The sequence below is a fragment of the Stenella coeruleoalba genome, assembly GCF_951394435.1.
Source record: "Stenella coeruleoalba genome assembly, chromosome: 7".
Lineage (NCBI taxonomy): Eukaryota > Metazoa > Chordata > Mammalia > Artiodactyla > Delphinidae > Stenella > Stenella coeruleoalba.
Window position 1 is genome coordinate 108092465 of NC_137153.1, and position 19193 is coordinate 108111657.

The following is a 19193-nucleotide window of genomic DNA, read 5'->3' on the forward strand; positions in this document are numbered from 1 at the left end:
AAAACTGAAGTGAATCAGGTTAATCTAAAATAAGAGATGAATGAAGCATTAGGTTTAGATGAAAAGCCAACATGACAAAGACATGTGAGAGTTGGAGAGTAGGTCCCTGGGGCCATCTTGGATTATTCATTCATTTAATCTGTTCCAGATATAGAGCTTGCAAATTTCATTTGCAGGCCTACAACAAATGCTTCTAGAATGTCTCTTGTCTTTGCCACAATGATAAAAGCAGCCCAACTGTCTGTCTGTGAATGATTTGAAGATCTTTGCCTGGACCTGATTTTGCCATGCATAGCCGATGCAATGACCCTAAATACTGAGGTTGCTATACCATCAGAAAATTGTGTCCTGGGTGACTCTCCTCCCATAACCCACACTCTAGGTCCTAATGACTGAGGTCCCTCTCTGCCCCAGCTCGTTCCATGCTTGTCCCACCTACCAATCTCCTAAGCCCTTTGTTTTAGATATACCTTTCAGGAGTTGGTTCATATCAACAAATATTAACTGAACAACACTGTGTAAGCCATTATGCTACTTATAATAAATAGATACACTGAATAGATTTCTTTTGCATGAAAAATCTGGTTAATCAATAAAGTCAGCTTAAGGGGCTTTGTTAGGAAGGATCCTGAAGCCTGTTCCAGGCAGTATTGTAAGGAATGCTGTGATTGATTATTAATGTCTTCCTGGAGCAAGGAATTAGGGAGAGGTAGCACACTGTATACCTGCCATCCAGGCTCTAAGGGATATAAATATGTATTAAGGGAGCTCCTGTCCCAAAGAGTCTCTCAATCTATTGGAAAGACAGACAAATATATAACTAGCTAAAACATAAGACACACAAGCCAACAGTGAAATATTAACAAATTCTATGACAACAGTTGGAGGGGGGAAACAATTTATCTTGACAACGAGGATTGAGAAAGGTCTTACGGAGGTGGCAAATTTGAGCTGGGCTTCAGATGGAATTAAACCATTTGGGAATCCAAGTCGAAGTTACAACACTGCCAGCAGCTTCTGGCCATATAATTTTGTGTCACTTCTTTGTTTTCTTTTTCAAATCCAGCATTTCATTTCGGACTTCGTGAGTTTTATGCCTGGTGTTATTAGAGTCAAGGAAGCTTTTGTCAAACTTGATCTCCAGGTTCCTTCCTTAATTCCTCTAAGGCAACATTTCACGGCCCTCTAGTTCATGCTATGCATGATCCCTCACCCACCCCATCCCTGTGCACTTCAGGGGGCTGGGATCCAAGTCCAGGCTCCATGGACAGGGGAGGATTTCCACTGTCTCACAATGTACCCATTGTCATACCATCAAGTGTTAACTGCCTTCCTTGAAACATGACATTTTCCTTTTTACAATGACACAATGACTTGCAAATAAAGTGATATTAATAAATTTAATTTGTCATTATTTGCATCAAAGATGGTTATGATTCAGGTTGGGGGTCAAAAGAAGGTAGATTTCCCATTGAGTGCACTGGAATACGGCATCCTTGAAAGTGAGTTAGGCAAGAAAAAAAAAAGGAGATCTGGGTTGAGATCCTTTCTCTGTTTTGCTCTGAGACATTTAGAAAAATCACATTTCCTCCGAGTCATCATTTTATCATGTGTCCAGCGAGATGGATGGAGAAGATGATTTCTATGTGCTAGTCAGACATCGATTTCTGTGATGCCTATAAAAAGGATAACTCTGGGCTTCCCTGGTGGCGCAGTGGTTGAGAGTCTGCCTGCCGATGCAGGGGACACGGGTTCGTGCCCCGGTCCGGGAAGATCCCACATGCCGCGGAGCGGCTGGGCCCGTGAGCCATGGCCGCTGAGCCTGCGCATCCGGAGCCTGTGCTCCGCAACGGGAGGGGCCACAACAGTGGGAGCCCACGTACCGCAAGAAACAAAAAAGGAAAAAGAAAAAAGAAAAGAAAAAGGATAACTCTGTGGAGAGTGAAGGGTGGGGCCAGAGGTTGGAATCAGACACTGGAAACCTGCGTCAAGCCACTGTCTTTACCAGTCAAGAATTCTGGACACTCACCCAGTTGACAGCAGGGGCAAAATGGAATAAAAACAGAGATATGGCTGGATCTACTCAAGAGCTAACCTCAGAATCAGCCACCTGTGATGGTAAGCAGGCGACTGACCATAGTACAAAGAAAGGTCAAAGGGAGAGCCATACATGAGCACAGAATTTTTGACAGAGTGACCTCATCTACTAGCAAAAGTGCTGCAATGAATTTTCCAGGCAGGACTAGGAAAGAGTGAGAGGATGGACAGAGGCATAGGAAGAAGAGGTAGCTCCCTCCTCACCAGCCAGTTTTAAAACATCTCCCCAAACTCACAAGATCCAGCCAGTAACTTCCCAAGAACTTAGAATAATAGGGCTGAACTCAGCAGTCATCTATTTTTTTGAAAGCACAGAAAAACAACCACCACCAAAACAAAGCACTATATGAAGCATTTGAGAATAACTAAATGGTAATCTTCTTTTGACTAATTATAAATGTATTTGGAGTTCAGAAAAGAAAGGTCAGTATGAACTGCAGAGATAAGCAAAGGCCTCCTAGATGAGGCTGGCTTTTGAATTGACCTTGAAGAATGGAAAGGAATATTGAAAAGACAGTAATATGCTTTATCAAAGTAGGGGGTAGGATGTGAATACACATACACTTCAACAATAGGCAAATAATGAGAGAATCCATTTCAGGAGAGGCGAGGACATAAAGCAGAAGCTCAGAACTGGGACTCAGCATGACTTGTTTGGGGATGAAAAAGATAATTTTGATTTGACTGGTGAGCACGGAACATTGGGGGATATTTGGATGGGTCAAGGGGAGCTAGATTTTGGAGGACCTTCAAATCTGTGAAGTTTGGACTTAAGTCACAGTCAACGTTAAGATTTATTGGTAAGCAACAGGGAACAGGGCGGGTGGCAGTACAAATGCAGGATTTTAAGAAGATAATTCGTATGGCTTATGAAAGAAGAATTGGCATAGGGGGCTGGCTTGGAGATTGTTGCAGAAATCCAGCCAGGGGTATTAAAGACCTAAACATATGGATAGATGCTCAAATATAGCCTTAAACTGAATGGATGAAGCCTAGATTGAGGAAATGGCTGCAGGAATGGAGATAAAATGTCATCTGAGACAATTCAAGTGAATAGATGTCAACTCTCAATCATGAATTGGATACACAGGTGAAAAATCTGAAGAAAGATCTCTCTAGTTGTACACGTGTACCTTTAATGACTTTCTGTATAATTTTCTCAGGGAAAATAATATATAATTCCACTTTGGAATTAGATTTCACTTCAGGTCTAATTTAAGCAACAAGGATTAAAAGACTGACTTTCTAATGCAAGCTTTTGCTCCAGCCAATGGCAGGAACTTCAACAAAACCCAAGAGGAAGCTGTTCAGGATGGTTCTCACCCAATTTGGCAAGGTCCTCCTTCTCAAAATTCCTCAAGAAATTCACCAAATCTGAATAGTGCGAGAAAGGGTTTGACCTTTCCTGAGGGCCTCCCTAAGTATTTTACATACATCGTCACATTCTATTCTCATATCAACCTTGTGTGTATGTGCACAATGCTTCCCACTTAATGACAAAGAAACAGGGAAGGAAGGAAGGAAGGGAGGGAGGGAGGGAGGGAGGGAGGAAGGAAGGAAGGAAGGAAGGAAGGAAGGAAGGAAGGAAGGAAGGAAGGCAAGACTCAGGCAGGGCCACCAGCCAGATGGTGGCAGCACTGGGGTTCCAATCTATCTCCAAACACACTTTTCCTTCTACACTGTGCAGGAACTATGCTCCCAGACCTAAGGGCATTTTTATTCTTTGATTCAAAGTGACATGCTGTAAATAACTCTCTCCTTTCGAGTGCCCAGGCCCCAAACAGTCTTTATAAGTTAAAAAAGTGAAAAAAAATCATACGACCAGGAAGTTTCCTGCAGGGACAGGACTCCTCTCTGTAGTGTGACTTGTTCCAAGATAAAGTCTGAAAAGAAGCTTTGGTTCCAAGGGCTGTTGTTAAGGATGTGCACAGTTTTTCTTCCGACTTCATATGCCCAGTTCCTCAGTCACCTTTATGCATTTCTTCCCTCAATAAATACATGTCCTGACCCTCACCTTGACTGTCCCTGGGAGATTTTATGCAAAGACTCACCTCATAGCTGGGTTCAGTGAACTTTGCCTTACTCCTCTCCTAGGGCATCATCTGTTGACCTGCAGCACCTGAAAGGCCACGTACCTGGTGATCTACTGAGATGCAGCAAGGTCCTCTTTGGCGTCTCCATAATTCCCGTGTCTGCGGCTTATTTCCACTTCAGTCTCCTGGGATGTAACTGCTATGAGCTGGAGGGAGGAAACAGGCAAAATGAGCTCAGAGAGGTAGGTTGGAGCAAATGACTAGTGCCCTGGCAGGAGACTGGATCTGAAAAAGAAAGCGTATCAAAAAGTTTCCCAGGACTTATGAAGGCTGAGTATCCATCAGAATATGTGGGTCTGTTTCAGTTTGCCAGTGAGCATATCAGAATGCGGGGCAAAAGCACAACAGGGGATCCCTAAACGTAGAACGGAAAGGGTGATATACACACCTTTGTTGGTGAGTGTATGCGACAGGGGACGAGCAAGAAAGCAGGATTTGGGGAACATTAGGGTTTTCAGTCTTCAACAAATATCCTTTGACTCCTTTTTATATGTCAGATAATGTGCTAGTTGGCAGGGATATAGCAAAGCAGACAGAATCCGTATCAGAGACTGGCATTAATCATGTGATCACATAAATGTATATATTTTAAACTGTGTTTAATGAAGAGAAAACCAATGGAGTTATGAGCATTTATAAAAGGAGTCCTGACCTTGCCTATTCAGAGCTGTTGTAGTCAGGAGAGACAAGACACGTGAAGGTCCAGAGCAGAAAGCTGTCCCATGTGTTCTAAGCCCAGTGTGTAAAAAAATGCCAGTGTGGATGGCGGACAGAGTGGCACGATCCAGGGCAGGGAAAGTAGGTGAGAATCAACTTAAACAGAACTTTGTAGGCTACACTGAGAATTCTGATGATTGATGGATAGACAATCTGCTTTACTCACTGATTTGGGGGCATCATTTTGTGGATTTTAGTAGAAAAGTGAAATGACTAGGTTTGCAGTGTTTACAGATGGTCCTGGCCATGAGGAAGGAACCAGGATGCTGAAAGCTCACAAATGGGTAGCTGGTATCCAGCAAGATCTGCTGAAGTTAACATGTCACCCTGAGGGCAAGTGTGGATGAATACAGGAAAGGAGCCAGGTTTTGCTTAGTATCTTTTATATACCAGGGATTGTGACAAGGGTTTAGTGATTCTCATTTAAAATCTTTACAAAGTAGATGGTATTTCTGCCATTTGACAAATGAGGGAATATCTATTTTAGAGAAATCCATCCATCCATCCATCCATCCATCCATCCATCCATCCATCCATCCACCTATTAGTTGATTGACTGATTCACCAAATATTTTATGGAGTACCTACAATGAAGTTACCTTGCTAGCCACTGGGATTACACTGGTGAACAAGACACAATCCCACCTCTCAAATAATTTATAGGCTAGTGGAGATACAGTTGAGTAAGTGGATGATTAAGTTCAGTGGAGAAAGTTCTATGCTATGGGTCAGCCCATAGTGCTTGGAAGAGCAAAGACAAAATACCAATCCTTGTTATGGCAGGTCCGAAACTTACCTAAGATCTCACAACCAGTGTGTGTCAGCGCCAACTCTCAAATCTATATAGGTGTGCCTTAATCTGAAACTCACATGCTTTTCACCTCACCATATTATGCAAGCAGTTACTTTGGATTTTTGGTAAACTCTCTGAAAACACATGACACATCTTGACTAAATCCCACCGGACGTTTAGCTGTGAAGCTCTGTGTGAAGAAGCACAAGGGAGGCTGGCAGACCTTGGAGCCCCTCCCCGATGCTGCCTGCACTGGGCTGAAGCCAGGCCGCCCTGGAAGCACTGAGCACTCAGGCCTCCGTAAGCACCTGTCCAGGACAGGCCGTGCATTTCATGAGCTCTGCCAAGGCAGAGGGGCACTTGGCACCTCAGCCAATGGAAATGGCCCCTTCAGGCCAAACAAAAAATGAAGTGCACAGGCTGCCAGCATTTTGGAGCATGAGAGAAAGAAATCTAGGTTGAGTGAGGAAGAGCTATTAATTACAGTCTCAGCTTGGGTCTGAGAGTCATGAGAAGTGCTTCGTCTGAAAATCACTTGTCTCAGAGAAAAGGAAAGCACTGTCACCCATCCTGTCCCATCCCTTGGGCCCAACCAGAGCCTTGCAGGAGTGCATGAACACACACACACACACACACACACGTTTTACCTATGTGCCAAGCATGACACTTAGTGTTTTTCTGCACTATCTTATTTCATCTCATCCCTACAATAGCCCCTTATGATTATTTCTTAATTATTATATGTATATTCCATAACAATAGACCAAAAATACAGAGCTCTTCATTTTCAGGCCGTATTTTATTCTTCCAGAATCTTTTCTGACTTTTTTTTTTTTTTTTTTTTTTGCGGTACGCGGGCCTCTCACTGTTGTGGCCTCTCCCGTTGCGGGGCATAGGCTCCGGATGCGCAGGCTCAGCGGTCATGGCTCACGGGCCCAGCAGCTCCGCGGCATGTGGGACTGGGGCACGAACCCAGTCGGCAGGCGGACTCTCAACCACCGCGCCACCAAGGAAGCCCTCTTTTCTGACTTTTAAGCAAATTTATAGAATAGGACAAATTACTTAGAAAATATGCTATTTTACATTGATATCCTTTTCCCCACCATAACCCAGGAAAGGCGTTGACATTTATTACTTCGGCCTTTGAGAGGGGTTATGCTACAACATCTTAGAAGCCTACAGGAAGGAGGGAAGCGGTCTATTTTTTTGGAGGGAGGGAGCGGAGAGACTAAGCTTCTCCCGTCTGGACAGGAGATGCAGCTGAGTGGCACACCCTGGCCTGGAGGACACCCTGAGTAGGGAAAGGAGAGAGCCACCGCCTCTCAACAGTCAGGGAGACCACTATGCCAGCACCTCCGAGCCCTGTGGAATAGCTGTGCCTTGGAAAGGGGAGGCCAGGATCAACCCCTAGAGCCAAAGGACCAACTCTACAGAGAACATGGCACCCACAGCTGAGCAACAAACTGAAGTCTGTTCCCTCCCCTGATTCCTAAAACTTATTCCACCAGCAGGGCACAGAGAGGCTATACTGGAAGGAGGGAAGCTTGCATATTCCATAAGCACCTCCATAGACACGGCTCATAAACCTACAAAAATAGGTTTATGGTGTATGAGGTCCATGCCCTTATACACAAATGCACAATCGTATGAACTCAGAGTTATACACAGTACCTCTATTATTTACTCTTTTTTACATTAGCTGATTTTTTTAGTGTCTCCATGTGCGTGCGTGCGTGCATGTGTGTGTGTGTGTGTGTGTGTGTGCTTGCATCTATGTATATGCATTTATGTAGAGGAAGGGGCTCCGAGGAGGGCCATCTGAATGATTCTTTCAGAGATACACATGAAAGTAATGGACTTTCTTAAAGACCCAAATAAACATTATTGAGTGGGAGAGAAAATAGGAGAGAGAATGAGAGAGACAGCCGGGAAGCAAAGCCTCTGTGAATAGGGGCCAGGATGCCTTTCACCATGGGCAACCTCAAGGCCAGACTCAGAGCACAGATTGGACAGCTGCCTGTCTGGCATGGTTGAGATCTCCCCTCTGCCATGAAGTCTCCTTCAGCACACTGATCTTTTCCCACACGTCCCTCTTTGGGTTTATGACAAAGATCTCATGCTTGGGCAGGGGTAGGGGAGATATTTATTTATGAACTCCTTATCAGTACAGTGAGTTATTTACAACCTCAGCCTAGAGATGAGGTTGAATTCCACTGGCATCACCGAGTGATTTTAGCAATATCTTGTTCTCTTCTTTGCTTCCACCTTCTCATGTATAAAATGTTTTCCTTGGTTTGGGGTTTTTTTTTTATCGAAGAGTAGTCGATTTACAATGTTTCGGGTGTACAGCAAAGTGATTCAGTTTTATATTTGTGTGTGTGTGTGTGTGTGTGTGTGTGTGTGTGTGTATATATATATATTCTTTTCCAGATTCTTTTCCATTATAGGTTATTACAAGATATTGAGTATAGTTCCCTGTGCTATACAGTAGATCCTTGTTGTTTATCTCTTTTATATATAGTAGTATGTATCTGTTAATCCCAATCCCCAATTTATCCCTCCTCCCCCTCCCCTTTGGTAAGCATAAGTTTGTTTTCTATGTCTGTGAGTCTGTTTCTGCTTCATAAATAAGTTCATTTATGTCATATTTTAGATTCCACGTATAAGTGATATGTAATATTTGTCTTTGTCTGACTTACTTCAGTTAGTATGGTAATCTCTAAGTCCAGCCATATTGCTGCAAATGGCATTGTTTCATTCTTTTTTATGGCTGAGTAGTATTCCACTGTGTGTATGTACATATGTGCCACATCTTCTTTATCCATTCATCTTTCAATGGACATTTAGGTTGCTTCTATGTCTCGGCTATTGTAAATTGTGCTGCTGCGAACACTGGGGTGTATGTATGGTTGCTTTTAACTATAGTATGGTAGGAGGATTAAATGAGGAGATGCAAGTGAAGTGGATGTCTCAGTCAATGCTATCATCATCACCACCATCATCATTAACATCACCATCACTACCATCATCACCATTCATATCCTATGTAAGATGTGGTCACAGATTGACCAGCTTTGGGATTGAGTACCATGGGAGATGAGAAATGGGCAGATGTGTTTTGATGTAGGAGAGGGAATGGGGAACTTCCAGGGATGAGGGTGATTTTGTCAAGAAAAGCAGAGCTGAGTTGGGCCCCTGAGTTGATGGTGACATGGGGGTGTACCCTCACGTGTGTGTGGATGTGGGGACGAATGGCCTCTGACAGCAGCAGTTCCATTAGCTTCTTCAAGCTTGATGGGAGGAGAGCCACTGCAGAGATTAGTCAGACATCCTCTGTCACCAGGTCTGCCCCCTTCTAGGTCCCTGCCAGAGTCCTGCAGTCTTGCAGTGTGAGAGCTCAAACAGACTTCAGACATCTGCAGCACCATCCCCTTAAATGATGCAGAGGAGAGCAGTGCAGCTCAGAGAGGAAGGAAACTTGTCCAAGGTCAAGCTCTGGAGCGTGGGTCTGGAACACAGGTCACTAGACTCCCATTCCAGAGCACATTTCAATACCTACAGTGTCTCAACTCAAATTCCAGCACCAGCCCTTGATGGAGGCATTTATCACACAACTCCACTGCAGGTTCCCTGGGTCCTGACTCTGCCCCTAGCTAACTGTGGCCCTTAGGGGCACCCTCCCTTTCCCTGAGTTTGTAATTTGGGTGACTGATCTGGATGGTTTCTAAGGTCCCTTCAGCTTTAGCGATCTGTGCTCCCCCAGCTCACGAGTCACGGAGGCTGTCAGATGTCCGAGTAGGAGGAGGATGCAGCATGACAGGTGGTGTCCCTGGCTCTGGAGGGGAACTTGGCAGAGCTGCCTCCTCTGATGGGGATGGGGAGGGTGGGAGCTGGCAGAAGGATCCGCCCACCCTGGACAAAAGCTATGATTCACCCAGTGGAGGAAGGGAAGGAGGAAGACCCATCAGCCAGTAGCGTGGAACTCCACGGGCGATGTATCTGAGACCTTCTAAGCCCTGGGCCTCCGTGTACAAAAGGCCTGAAGCTGACTCAGGCAAACCCAAAAGCTTGAATTTACAACTCTGAAACTGAGATTTATTTTTGTGACAAAGCTACTTCAGGATTATTCAGCAAGTTCTAGTGACTCAGTTTTCCATGGTACAGCCAGAGGGGTCTTTCTAAAATAAAAACTGGGCCATGGCATTTTCTTGCTTAAAAGAAAATTTTTAGGGACTCCCACAATCCTTGCCATGGCCTCTAGAGTCTGGTTAAATGTGGCCTTTGCCTGCCCCACTGGTCTACTCCCAGCCCTCTCCCCCTGCACCACTGCCGCCATTCCCAGAGGACCCTCACTCATGCCCTTCTCACTGCTTTTGCAACTGTTGTTCCTGCCTCCAGGAATGCTGTTCCCTGCACCTCTCTGCAATCTATCACTAATGTTTCTTCAGGTCTCTGATTAAATATTACTTTAGCAGCAAGGATCTTATTACTCCTCCCCAATCTAAATTATGACACCCTCTGATATTCTTGACCATAATAACATCATCTTTGTCCTTTTAGCACTTACCTCAATTTGTAACTGTATACTTGTTTGGGGTTATTTTTTGTTCTCGTCCCCCCATTATTCCCAAACTCCATAAGACCAAGAATCATATTTATCCCTTCCCTCCCTGAAATGCCAGCCCCTAGCACAGTGCCTGGCAAATAGTGAACACACAGTAAAAGATTTTTTTATTTGTTTTTTTTTAAAGGGGAAGGTAGGGTCATGGAGACCCACATCAGGAATAACTGTCATGAAATGTAAAATATCCATGAGTCCTTCCCAAAGTATCTTCAGGGGGATTCGTGCATTCACGTAAAATCAGTGCTTTGTATCCCTCCTCCCAGAGGAGAGCAGTTTTAGAACCATAAAATGTTGAGACTGGACAGAACTCTAGGAAAAAAAAATACCTTGGCTAGTGGTTTCAAATTCTCTTTTAGGAGTAGAACCTGTTTCCCAGCCAAAGCTTTGTCCAAACCCCAATATATAAACCTCACGAAAGTAGAGATCTTTGGCTAATGCGGGGGTCTGGGGTTAAGAGGGGCAGTGAATCCTAGAATCTTTACTCTCCGTCCCTAGGGTGGAGCAGTGGGGAGTGGTCCACTCTAGGTATAGGCAATAAGAGGGCATAGCGTCTGTAGAGAATTTAAAACAATAATACAATCGATAAACAATAAACACAAAACAGTAAGATCAACTAAAATTCGACTGGTTTCTTATTAGACAATTTCAGATAACGTCAGTGGTAAAATGCTCATTCTTTGCCAGGGTGGCAGGCCCCCATTCCTTGTATGCCGCAGATCCCATGCCCTTCCTCCACGGAATTTGCATCCGAAGCCCTCATCAAGGAAGCAACTAACTTGGTCAAAAAGTAGGGGCGCCCATGACAAGCAAGCTCAGGATGAGGTCACCCAAATGCAATGAAGTCAACCTCAGCTGAGCACCAGCTCCAAGGGCTGTTGTGTTACCCTTGTGGCTACTCGCAGAACAGAGGTGAGGGGCAGGAGTGGGCAGAAGTCAAAGGCACAGACTCTGTAGCCAGACTGCCTGGATTCAAATCCCAACCATGTCATTTACTAGTGTGTTGAGCTTGGGCAACTTACTTGACCTCTTTAAGCTCAAGTCTTCATCTATATAATGGGGATAATAAAGTGACCTACAGTCGAGTATTGCTTTGTCAATTAGAAAACAGAATCTATGCTAATTGTATGGCAAAGGAGTAAGCATAGTAGACATGAATCTTAGTCATTGCTTGGGATTTGCATGTTTGGAGTCGTCTTTATCTTGATGCCTGGTTGCTGGTCATTGGAGAAAACACGCGTGGTACCAGGGATGCCCTTGATGCTGGCATTGCAGGGGCACCTTTCTCCACCTGGGGATACTACTTGACAGGGGCTGAATGTACAAAATGCTGAGATCCACAAGAAGAAGCCAGGAGTTCCTGATGAAAGGAAACAAGAGCTTTATCTTTCTGCCTGATCTTGATAACCTAACAACTGAGTTGGAGGAGGGGAATTGGGACTGTTGCTGCTCTCTAGACAGCACCAAAGGCTAAAAATTTTTTAAATGATAATAATGGAAAGTAAGTTTTCTTCTTAGGGTTAGGCTTGAGACACTGCTTTTCATGTTCCCATGATCCTGGTAGGCCTCATGAGCTTCCATGAAGCAGAATAATTTCTCCTTCTCTTATTTACCTAAAACCTCCAGTAAGCCCAGAGCAACCTCAGCACCTCAGAAACACAAACAGTATACATTGCACAATGCATCTTACTGATAGGTCTGTGATTTCATATGTTTGTACAGAGAGAAATGGAGACAGGAAATAGTATTTGCTGTGTGACTACCATGTGCCTGGCACCACTTAAGATACTTCTCATATAGCATCTCATTTTTTAAATCATGCAGTTCTACACACTTTACCCTTTATTTATTTTTATAGCATCTCATTTAATCCCCACAATAATACTGCAATATATTTCCATTTGTCAGATTGGAAAATTGAAGCTCAAGAGGTCAAGTAACTCGTCCAAGGTTACACATCTTAGAAGGATAGAGCAAGTATTAGAACCCAGGCCCATGAGAATCTGAAGTCTTTACTATTTCCTCTATGCTACTCCATTGCCCCTTTAGCATTTTATTTCTCAGGTATTAATTTATTCATTATTAAAACAGCCTTGGGAGGCAGGAGACATTGTATCCATTTTAGAGGGAAGAACAGAACTTTGGAGAGACAACAATGGTTATCCACTGTCACATAAAATTTCGAGGACACAGTTATGAGTCTAAAAGGCACAGAGTTTGACGAATGTCAAGCTGACTCCAGTGTGTCCAGGAGGATCTCAAATCCTCTGTAACTCCCTAGCACCTTTTCTGAGAGAGGCAGGGAAAGGAGCAGGGAGGGTAAGTCATTTTTCTGACGCCATGCAGTAAAATATTTCTCAGTCCTGCATCTGTAGGACTTTAGAGAACCTCTCTTGATGTCCTCTGTTTCAGGATCTTTCAAACCAAAGCCTTTTCCTGGATCCGTGTAGTATTATCGCTTGGGTGGAGTGGAATTTTCCATTTACTGAGTGAAACTGACTTCCGAGTGACAACATCCTCCCACCTAGAGCCTGGATGGGGCCCAGGCTTCAGGTTCCAAGCACTGCCATGAAATTCATGAGCCTGCATCTCCTGGGGCTGGGCCCATCGTGCCTGGTATGGGCAGGTTTCCACACTGAAGCCCGTCTCTGAGAGCTGAAGGGCATTTTCCACCCTGGTAGGAACATACAGAGAAACCCACTCCATCCTGCAGGCCCTTGCTAAGCAGAAATGCTCCATCCCGAGAACACATTAGTCATGGTGATGACTACTGCTGACTCGAAACAGTGCAAGATATGACACACAACAGCAGAGGGAGGAGGCCCCTGGGGATTGTCCAGACCAGCCTCAATAGTTTCTTGTTGAGGAAACTGAGGCCCAGTGGGGAGCAGTAACTCACCCAAGACCACCCAGTCAGTCATGATAGAAAGGAGTTGTAGCATCTGCTCACACTGATCAGGGCCTAGGGAACCTTGAAAGGTGGAGGTGGCCTAAAGCCACTGGAGAGGTATGGACATGTTTCGAGATCGGTTCCATTAGTGTCCTGGACAAATGCTGGCAAATTCTGGGCTGTGGGGATACGATCCAATCATGAGTCTCCAATCCCTTCCCCATCCCTCAGACTCTGAATATAGGAGATTAAGCCTGGGAGACATCTCAGGAGAGTCTCTAGTGCGGATGCAGGATTGCAAACAATGTTGCTGAAGGTCAACAAGGTGAAGGGCTGCACGTGTGGTCCTGGAGCTGAGTGGAGCTCCTTGGACTTTCCGATTGGTGGCTGCGTTAGGAAAGCTGGCCCAGCTCCTACCCATCACATTGCACTTGTCACATGGCCATTGTGATTGTATTCATTCATTCATTGAACAAATACACAGAGTGTGTCCACATGTGCCAACTACTGTCTTGGGTGCAGGGATACAGTAGCAAATTAAACAAAGTCCCTGCTCTCATGGGACCTGGAATTTTCAGACTCGTCTCAAACATCACTTCCTCAGTCAAGCCTTCTCAGGTCATCCTGTTAAGAAGCGGTCCAACTTCTTATAATTTTTACAGCATGCAGGGCCAGGAACTCAGTAATGCCTGACAAATGTTTCTTGGATTATTTGATTATCTCAGTTGGTCAATCATCCATTAATGCTTAGCATTTTTATGTACAAGGTCTCATATTGGTGTTAATCATAAATTGATGAATATTATGGTTTTCTGGATACATGTCTTTGGATATATGTCTTGTCTTCTTAAACATAATACAAGCTCCTTGATGATGACAGGGACTACAGGTAACCTGTCCATGTATAGTGGACTAGTGAACGTGAAGTTTTCTGGGAGTACATAGCTACTTAGCACATGTTATTAGAAGGAGCGAAGAAGGATGGCTACCAATGACAATTGTCTGAAGCTTCATAATTAGAGACATATATTGCCACCATTTCAAAGATGAGGGAACTATAAGTTTCCTAGGTAGGACATACTCAGAACCGGGAATGAAATCAAGGACTTCTGAATACAGTCCTGAGCTCTGTAAGTATCGGTTGAATGAGTGACTGAACAAATGGTCTTACTTTATCCTTGTACCACAGCAGTTTCTCACCAACAAGACATTTTTTGGGGGGGAGGGGGTGGCAAAAAATGGAAATGCTTCCTATTTTTGAGGCTCTTCCAAAATGACCTGCACAAAATGTTTGCACAAATGTGGGCTCTGAGAGTTCAAAGGAAGAGGTTCAGTGTGGAGGAAGTAATCACTTGAGGTCAGAGCTTCTTAGGGCCAGAGGGAGGAATGGGGATAAGACTTTGAGGACAGAGACTTCATCAAGCTACCAAGGACCTAGCATACGGCTCTCACGTAGTAGGCGCTCAATAAACATTGGATGAATTACTGAATGAACAGCACATTTTGCTGAGTTCTTTCCAACATTTTCATGCTACTTTTAGTGGGAAGATGGAAAACAGGGTAAAGTACTGGCCCAGAAGCCAGAGCAAAGCTGGAGCTAAGCAAGCACACAAGCTTTTATTTATGAAACCCTGTGCAGACTCTTTTCCTCTCACAATGAGTAGTGTTCATATTATGTGGTGTTACAAATGCTGGAGCAACCTTGTATTTATGGAGTGGCTGCCTGTGAGGGGTTCAGACCATTTTACAGACATGACCTCATTCATGCTGTCTCAAGTCTTCTATTCAATTACAGGATTGTTCCAAACGAGGCAAACTATTTCTTTCAGATGCACACTTAGAATTATCCATTCTCCTGTTACAGGTTCACCACCCAATGGCTCCAGAATTGCTGCAGCAGGAAAGGAGGTGGGAGGAAATGGAAATTTTCTGAATTTATAATTTATGAACTCTTCAAATATTAGGAAGTCACTCTTTGTATCCTTATGTTAAAAACAGGGGAAAGCACAGGCTATGACTTAGTCGTAGCCACGTAATATAATAATAAAGAAAGGAAAAAAAGAATATTAATCCTTTATAACATTAGCTAGAGCTATAAAAATAGGAGTTAACCAATGTGGCTAAGAGGCAGAATAATTATAATCATAATAAGCATGAAAACAGATTGTGATATGGACTTACTCCCAAGCTAAGGATCATATGAAGTGGATTCTTCTCTTGCTCTGCTATGAATTACTTTGTGACCTTAAACTCCCAACTTCTCTGGAGCTTTGCTGCCTCCTCTGACATTGGAGGTAATTGGATTAGATACTCCCCAAGTCTCTTCCATCACCAGGATTTCACAAGTCTTTGTGGTTCTACCACAAAGTGGTGGTGATTTTTGTGTTGATTTTAGTGGTACTGTTAAAATCACCACCACAATTATTGATGCCTAATGTTTAATCAGAACATAATAGATACATGCCAAGTGTTTAATAGATGAATGTGTCTAGTTTTCAGTGGTTTTCACACGGGATTTGAGTTAATACACATTTAGTATGTACCATTATGTTCCAGGTATAACGATGGTGCTAGAGTACAAAAAACTGTGAAAAAGCAAATCATCAACATGAATGTAGGCTATGAAGGGAGTCAAAATGATTAAATGTGAATGAATAGCAGAGGAGATGACATAAACTAGCTTTAAATGGATAATTAATACAAGTTCATCAGATGGGCTAGAAAGGGAGATGGTTGAAAGGAAAAGGCATTACATTCAGAGGGAAGAGCACGTATAAACACAGGAGGTGCGAAAAAGCTTCAGGAAATGTAAATAATGCCTGAAGTTGGATCGGGAGGAAGCCAGGCTGGAGAAGTAGGTGTGAGTCCCATGATTAAGAACCTCAAAACCTGGCTATGGGTCTCAGGCTTTGTTCTGTAGGAAACTGTGCCATTGAAGGGTTCCTAGCAGGAAATGATCATGTTTGATTTTCAGAAGGAACATTAGAAATGACTTTACCATATACTTCACTCCAAGGAAATCATGGACTAGATGTTATTCTTGTCTCACAAATGGAGAAGTTGAGATTCAGATAGGATAAGGCACCTACCTAGAACCAAATAGTTTAAAAACAGCAGAGCCGGAATTACTCTCCTTTAATAAAAATATATCAAAATCTACCCTCTTCTACCTATATAACTTAACCTATTATTCCTCTATTGCACAGACCCCTTGTCTCAGCAGGTAAATCATTCACTTGTCCTCTGAGTGAGCAATGAAAAATCCCTCTCCTACTCTTGCCACCATGCTGTTCTGTCAATCTGGGATGTGCTCCCCCTGTCCTCCCCAGTCCAAATTCCACAACGATGTCAAGATTCAACTCGGGCTTCCCTGGTGGCGCAGTGGTTGAGAGTCTGCCTGCTGATGCGGGGGACACGGGTTTGTGCCCCGGTCCGCGAAGATCCCACGTGCCGCGGAGCGGCTGGGCCCGTGAGCCATGGCCGCTGAGCCTGCGCGTCCGGAGCCTGTGCTCCGCAACGGGAGAGGCCACAACAGTGAGAGGCCCGCGTACCGCAAAAAAAAAAAGAATAAAGAATGAAGATTCAACTCAAGTTCCATCTCTTTTGGGAAACTTTCCCGGGCTACTCTGGTTTCTACAGTGCTTTCAGAAGCCCTGCGTTATTTACAGTGTATACCACCTATCCTAACAATCTTCATCTACTCATCCCATTCGACAACCCCAGATGGTACCCAGCTTCTGTGTGCCTGAAATTATGCAAGGCAATGGTGACACAACAAGGAGAAAGGACACAGTCTTTACCCTCATGTAGCTGAGATATAGTTTGAGCACACAGCAGGGAAGAACCATGCATTTACAAACTTGAATAGTGTTTCAAAGGAAGAGTGCAGGGTGCTGAGGGTGGACAAGAGGAGAAACACTCCAGGAACACAGGGAAGGCTGCCATGAAGAAACGGTGCTCAAGCTAGGGTCTGAAGGGTTAGAGGGTAGGGAGCGGTTAACTAGGTGCAGGAAATGGAAGATAAGGGGAGAAATGTGGCCTGGGCTGAAGGAACACCCTGCACAAAGCCCATGGTGAGAGAGGGCATGATGCACTGAGGAAAAGAAAGGAGGCCCTGTTCAGCCAGGATACATAAGGGCAAGCAACAGAAACTGAACTCTGGTGAAACTGAAGCCCAATAGAAAATTATTGGAAGGATATTGAGAAATTCACAGTCTTACTAGGAAGGCCTAGAAAACCAAAGGAGTCCTCACCTCCAAAACCCTTAGCAAACATCAGCAGTCTGATAGGGATGATAGCACCACTGTTTTAACGTTGGGCTTCAGAGCTAGCATCATCCCACCCCCAGCACAGGGCTTCTGGTACCACCTCTGGCACCTTTGTCACCAGTGCCCTGGAAACAGGCAGATGTCACTTCTGCCACCATGATGAATTTTTATCCCAGTATTTTTTTTTCCTATGCCACTAGCTTCAGGTAGGCACCTCTGGCTGGTCAAGCATGCTCTCATTTTCTGGTTTAATAAGGAAGTTTACGTTGGGCTTTTTCCACATCAATAGCAGGACAGACCGTTTCTCATCAAGATTTATAAGGTGGAAAACTCCCCATAGAAAGAAGGTTTGGGTGCTGGGCACACAGCAACACAACTGAAGGACAAGACTGCCTGTAGAATTCTCTAATTGTTTTAGTTGTGTTCATCTCATCTGCCAGACTGAATTGGGATCTCCTTTGGGGAAGTGCCTGTGCTTTCTCCCTCCCTCATAAGCTCAGCCATGACTGATGACACTGGCCACATACTCCCTGCCCAATAAATTCTTGTTGACTTCAGTCTAGTTCATTCTGCAAAGGTCATTTCATTTGACCTTAACTGGGAGGTGATTTTCAAATGTAAAATATGAATAATTCAGCCCTAGAGTCAGTAACATCTTCAGATAATCATGTCATCTGGCTATGCAGAACCTCTGGGCATGGGGAAGTATTCTGGGATGTGAGCAGACACGGAATGGAAACTGATACCTGACGTACCCATCACTTCTCAGGGGCTTATTCCCTCTAGGGCAGGAGAGAAGCTTACGTCTTAAAGATGCATTTGGACAATCCACTATTAGGTAGTGGTTACTTAGGTGAAAAAGTCTCCTTAAAAAATGAACAGTCTACACAATCAGGTGCAATGCCTCAGAGCAAGGAATTTCTTCTCTCATTTTCTTTTACAGGGCTTTGGTGAAAGGAGTGCTAGGTTAGGAACCAGAATATCTGAGTCTGGCTCTGAGCTGATTATTAGACACGAGGTCTTGGTCTATTTCCATGATTTCCTGGATCTTCAGGCTCCTCTTCTATGAAATGGGCATGGTGATTTATTAGCCTGCAAGCTAGGCATCGGTTGTTTCTGCTTGTCCCTTCTTCTTCTGGAAATTGTTCATACATTCTCTTCTAGAATGATGGTTCTCAAATTTGATCATACATCAGAATCACATGGAGGGCTTGTTAAATCACAGATTCCTGAACCTCCTTCCAGAGCTTCTGATTTTAAAGGTCTGGAATAGTGTTTGAGAATTTATATTTCTAGGTGTTTTCCAGGGGATGTTGATGCTACTGCTACTGTCCCAGTGACCACACTTTGAGAACCACAATGCTAGAAACCAACCCCCTTTTACATTCAGTCTGTGGGGTTTAAGAGGTTCATTTCAGCCTTTGCCTCCAAAGGTGGGAACACAAACTAGGCCTGACTAATTAGTTTATTCAAACCACCTAGCCACAGAGGATGACTTGGGATGGGCAGGAGAACCAGGTCCATCCAATGGACATCTTTCTTCAAGGGTTGCTCACCTGGTAGAATGGGAGCCTGAATCCACTGGGGGCTATCTTGCATCTCTCTCATTCATTCATTCATTCATTCATTTTGTGGTATGCGGGCTTCTCACTGTTGCGGCCTCTCCCGTTGCGGAGCACAGGCTCCGGACGCGCAGGCTCAGTGGCCATGGCTC

At 44.2% G+C, this 19193-nt stretch overlaps 1 protein-coding gene across 4 annotated transcripts in view; it reads right to left on the bottom strand.

Moving 5' to 3' along the window:
• BRINP1 (BMP/retinoic acid inducible neural specific 1) overlaps window positions 1-19193 on the bottom strand; it is a 423362-nt gene that overhangs the window by 282741 nt on the left and 121428 nt on the right. For all 4 annotated transcript variants that reach the window (XM_079927237.1, XM_079927235.1, XM_079927238.1 and 1 more), the window contains exon 3: window positions 4233-4336. The gene's annotated coding sequence lies outside the window, so the exon portion shown is untranslated. The remainder of the gene's footprint in view (window positions 1-4232; window positions 4337-19193) is intronic.